The following is a 6,000-nucleotide window of genomic DNA, read 5'->3' on the forward strand; positions in this document are numbered from 1 at the left end:
TTTTCAGAGCTTTTAATAGTGGTTTTAAGAGGTATGGACAGTTTATTATTTATTCTATTTAACTCATGTAATAAAAGAAAATATAGGCTATTTTCCTACTCCCATTCCCAATTCTAAAGCATTATTATGGTGGGGACAGTTCCATTTCTGCCTCTTGAAAGAATAAAAGCAACCAAAAGTTTATAGTAATATGGGAGAGGAACAAATAAAACATGCAGTGGTCTTGCATAGGAAGGAAGGTGTTCAGAAATATAAGATTTGAATCTTTTTTATTTATTGATTAGCCGTTGGGCCATATCAAAGTGCAAAGTTTCAGAAACAAGTTATTACTAAAATTTGATAAAAGCAATTTAAAATGCAATAAGATAGAATACAATTTAGAATGGAATTGAAATAAAATGAAATTGGGATAAAATACAGCCTAAAATGAAATTGGAATCAGAAATATAAGATGCAAAGAAGCACAATTAGAAAATTAAAATTGCTCCAACATATTAGAGTATGTCACCCATTTTAACTGGCTGAGACAAATCAGCATTAATTGCCTAGTTTGTATCAGCTTATTGAATATTATTTAGGACTAAGGTAAATTTGAATTTCAGCAAGATTTTTAATCTAATCATCTATTGTTAGAGGATTCCCTTTTTATAACAAGTTCCAGGTACATTGTGATCTCTTCATTGCAAATTTCTTCTGTGGTTCCATAGGCATTTGAAGAATCATTCAATTTCTCATGAAATGTTTCTGAATAATATATAATTTGGTACCGTACATAGAACAGTAATGCATTGATAGGTGGAAAAGATGTAAATTTAATGCAGTACATGTTTAAAAAATGTTTTTTTATCTAGGAAATTAATAGCAAAATCAGAATTCATAAGAAAAAATGCAGCTCTTAAACCTAATAGAAAAACTATCAATGTCATGTGCCTGGAATAAAGGTCAGAGTATAGGGTATATGCAATTTCTAGAAGTTATTTTGGAATGTTCAGTATGGCTGCACCAGATGGTTCAGCAGAAAGAAAAATAATTTTGTGTGTGTGTTTATATGTAAATAAGTAGGCCAAACATGTGAAAAGTAAAGTCTGCCTTTTCCAATAGGCAGTTTTATTTTACACAGTGAAATATCAAAGGCTGCTTCTGCCAAATAAAGTTATCTGGCAGGAACCATATTTGTAATATGAAGGAATAAAAAAAGAATTAAAATAGTGTGAATTGAAGTGAATCTCATCACATCTTATATTAATTAAGAATGGAAATCTAGGTTGTGTTTAATTGGTGCCAAATGGGATTATGTTCAATTTTTCTTACTGGAGAATATTTCCTAGAAATTTTTATGCTAAGGTAAAGGAATAAAAATTCAGCCTAAAACCTCTAAAATATTTCATATTATTATTGAGACTATTGACATTAACTCTGATTAACTGCCATTTACCAAAAAAGATAAAATGATGTCATTTGTATAATGAAATAAATTAGGATGGAATTTTCCAGTTTATCTATAAAACATAAGTGCCTGTGTATATCAGACTGTATTATCTTCTATATTAGAAGAACATGTCATATGCCCTGGAAACATGCAGCTATTATACTTTTGGAAAGTATAAGAAGTACGGTGAGAATTAACTTTATGGTAAGAAGTGTTCCACCATTTTAATTAATCTGGCAGTTTTAATATCTTAATATCCAATTCAACATCTTCATACTGAGAGTGTCAGTCTTGGGAAAGAGTTTTATCTGAAAGAAAAAGGGCAATATCACACAGATAAATGGGTTATAGATTATGTCTATCAACTCTTCCTTGCTTGCCTGGTTTTATATAATTAAGCAAAAGTATTCCAAGGGAAAGGAATATATACTTGACTCTTAATATTCCTACAGATAACATTGCTACCTATCAGCTGTTAATTGCAGTGTTAGTCTTTATTATATTGTGGGAGCTACAATGCTTTTGCAGTGAAGCCTGGAGCTTGACTTTATACCTAATATAGTATATAAATTTTAATTTTCCCTCCCATCATCTGCCCCACGACATTCATCATGTATTAAGGAGTGTTGGCTATCAGTTGCACTTTTTGTTTGGGTCCTTTTGCAAGAAGGTGTGATTTCTTTTATTAAGAGAAGAAGGGGCAATTACTTTTCAACAGAGCACATTTTCTCTTTTCCCAGATAAGAGCAAGTCTGGTTTTGCAATATTGATTTCTCTGGTCTCACTCTTGACTTTTATTAATGCTGATAGCAGCTGAATTTCCTGATGCTTGCAACCATGTCCCCCTGTGCTCTCTTTCCTCCTGTGCTTTTCCATGAATTTCTATAGCATGGAAAGAAGTGACCAACAGAATTGCTGTGCTCAATTTTCATATTTGGTGATAATCAGTTTTACTGAAGCAAATCACAACTACCAATTTGTTATTGGATAGGGTGAGCTGTCAAGATGCCTTCAACTAACTTCCATACTTTTTACAAAAAGAAATCTACTCAATGGTAGATGTGCAGAGTTTGGGGGGAATAAGGGAGCTGAAGCAACCATATTAGTGTCTTAAAACTACGGTACATAACCTGTACATATTTTCCCTTTTTCTACATTTGAGCTGGATTTCTTGGTTTTGCCTCATTTTGCCTGTGCTGTACAAAATAGTAGAAAAATGTAGCTTTATGTTTGCTGTCCTGAGTGTGTGTGTGTGTGTGTGTGTGTGTGTGTGTAAGAGAGAGAGAGAGAGAGAGAAATTTTAGCAGGAATAATCCATGGAATGATTTTTTCTGATACCTGTATTTATTTCTCTACCTAATCACAATTCTCCATAATTTTGATGATGATGAATTTCTTAAAGCTGTCATAAAGAGCCCCATATTTTGTCTCTTCAACCCGGTCTTGACAATACTTTTTGCCACTTCATTCAAGTGAAATAGATGCTCCGTAAAGATGTTTCTTCAGTTTGGGGTAAAAGTGGAAATTGCATGGTGCCAAATCCAAACTCTATAGCAATGGGGTAAGACAGTGAGATCCAACTTTGTAATTAACTCTTGGATGGTCTTATATTCTATAAACTAACATTTTCTTTCTGGCTCACAGTGATGAGCTGAAGTTTCCCCTACTGTCACAATTCACCATCTTCATTCTTGTAGCATGACAACAATTGCTGGCAAATTATCAGCTTTTGAAGATTTTATTTCTACTGTCAACATACAAAGAACCCATCTTGCACAAAGTTTCTGATATTGAGACGATCGATAATGTGACCCACACATTTCTGTGAGCTGCCAAGCTTGACAACAATTTCTCGGAGCAATGTACTCATTGTCCTTAATCAGTTAATATTTCTCATATGAAACTCATTGATTGCTGTCAAAGACCATCTATTTGGCTTTTAATCATTTAGGTCAGCTCTTCCCAATTTAATATTTTAGCATTTTTTAGTCCAGCAACACACTGTACATAGGTCAACACATCATCCCTATAAGCAAGCTGCATTTACCAAAGAGTTTCAATTGTAGGGACTTAGTCAGTCATAGTATATTGCTTAAAGGGCTTACTGCCAGTTTCCATTTCATTATAATAGCAGCACAGCCTTTTTTTACAAGAACATCCCACCCACTGTTGGTGGCTTATAATGTTGGAAGCATTAGTCTTCAATCAACCCTTGCAACAATTGAGGAACACAGCCATTAGACGAAGTAAGTTGAGACTTTTATAAAAGTTAAAATTGAAAGGTACAGCCACAAGAAGTGAGGTTTTAGAGCTGTGGTTCTTCCCCACTTTCTTCTCCAAATAAAAAGAGGACAATATTTATTCCTTCCTTCCAAGTGGTTTACAAATATTTTTTTAAAAGGCATTCTTAACAGGAAAGGGGAACTGAACAGTGAAACAGCAGTTTTTGAATGTGTCAGGTATGATCAACCAGATCCATATATGAAAAGTTCAGTTCATTGCACAAGCCTACACACAGGAATCTTCTCAGATTGATGGTTTGCACCTGGATAAGACTAGATAAGGTTTAAAGGCATTGAAAGGGGTGGTGGTTGGACTTCACACTTTTGTGCCCACATAGGGATTCCAGATTATTTCCCTGTTTGACTCCTCCCCTGGCTTGGCCAGTCTTTGTTCAACAGGATAACCAGAATCAAAGATAGAGTGCAATGCTATTGAGCTCAAGGTTTGCCATAGTTCACTTGAAGTTGTTGTCAAAGATAAAAGTTTTTGTCTACTTTCAAGATTCTGTTTAGAATTACAATCCTTTCTTCCTTTTGAATACACATATCAGATATTGGGATTTCAATGAAAGCAGGTTTATCATGCTGTTTGTTGTGAGCATCTGATGTTTTTTCTCAATGCATCAAGTGATGCATAACAAGAACTTGGCTTTGAACTTGAAAATACATTGGCTTTGAATTTTTCATTACATCTCTTAACTACAGGTAGGCCTTGACTTATGGCTGGTTGCTTAGCAACTCCTCGTTACAATAGACCTCTGTGTTGGTATTTACAATTCAGTTCCAAAGTTCTGATGACTCCCCCCCCCCGAAATCACATAACTGTATGTCCAGTGCTCAGCAAGCAGCCCATATTTATAGCTGGTTGGTTTTACAACAGTTTTGCCAAAAAGTGGCAATTACTTCCAGTTTTCAGCAAAAGAAATCCATAGTGAACTGAGAGTGATCTTATTTTCAACTGTCATGTCTTACAACGATAATGGAATGGAGTGGAGTGGAGTGGAGTGGAGTGGAGTGGAGTGGAGTGGAGTGGAGTGGAGTGGAGTGGAGTGGAGTGGAGTAGAGTAGAGTAGAGTAGAGTAGAGTAGAGTAGAGTAGAGTAGAATAGAATAGAATAGAATAGAATAGAATAGAATAGAATAGAATAGAATAGAATAGAATAGAATAGAATAGAGCTGGAAGGGACTTTGGAGGTCTTCTAGTCCAACCCCCCTGCTCAAGCAGGAGAACTTATACCATTTCAGAAGTGACTGTCCAGTCTCTTCTTAAAACCCTCCAGTGGTTGCTTCTCTCTTTGGTCAGTTTCCAACCATTGTTTCTTGTCCTGACCTCTGGTGCTTTGGAGAAGAATTTGACCCCCTCTTCTTTTTGGCAGCCCCTCAAATACTGGAATACTGCTATCATGTCGCCCCTGTTTCTTCTTTTCTTTAGACTAGCCAAACTCAGGTCCTGCAGCCGTTCTTCATATATTCTAGTCTCAAGGCCTTTGATCATTTTAGTTGCTCTTTGAATTTTTCCCAAAATCTCAACATTTTTTTTGTGTAGTATGGTGACCAAAATTGGTTTTGCAGTATTCCAGGTGTGGTCTTACTAGGGTTTTATAAAGCGGTACTAATACTTCATATGGTCTTGATTCTATGCCTCTGTTTATACAAACCAGGATTGTATTGGCTTTTTTGGCTGCTACTGCACACTGCTGGCTCATATTCAAGTGGTCATCCGCTAGGACTCCAAGGACCCTCTCACAGTTATTGTTTTTGAGCCAGGTCTCACCTAATCTGTACTTTGATTTTTCCTGCCTACAGGTAAAACTTTGCTTTTCTCCATATTAAAATTCATTTTGTAGGATAGGGCCCATTGTTCAAGTTTGTCAAGATCTTTTTGGATCCTGAGCTTGTCTTCTGGGGTGTTGGATACTTTTGCCAGTTTAGTGTCATCTGCAGATTTGATGAGTTCCCCATCTCTCATCTAAGTCATTGATGAAGATATTGAAGGGTACTGGGCATCGAGGATTACCTGTAGACATATTACATTTGTTTATTTTATTCCTGACCTTCGCTCCTTCCGACGCGATCTGAAGACCTATTTATTTGAACAAGCCGGCCTGGCCTGATGGGGAATGTGTTGGGGTTTTTTATTGTGGTTTTTTACATTATTATTTATTGTTTTAGCTCGGGCTTTGTATTTAATTCTCTTTTTAACTTTTGTACTTTGTATTTTATATGTGCCCTGTTCACCGCCCTGAGTCCTTCGGGAGAAGGGCGGTATACAAATATAATAACTAAACTA

The sequence above is a fragment of the Vipera ursinii genome, assembly GCF_947247035.1.
Source record: "Vipera ursinii genome assembly, chromosome: 1".
NCBI classification, from domain to species: Eukaryota; Metazoa; Chordata; class Lepidosauria; order Squamata; family Viperidae; genus Vipera; species Vipera ursinii.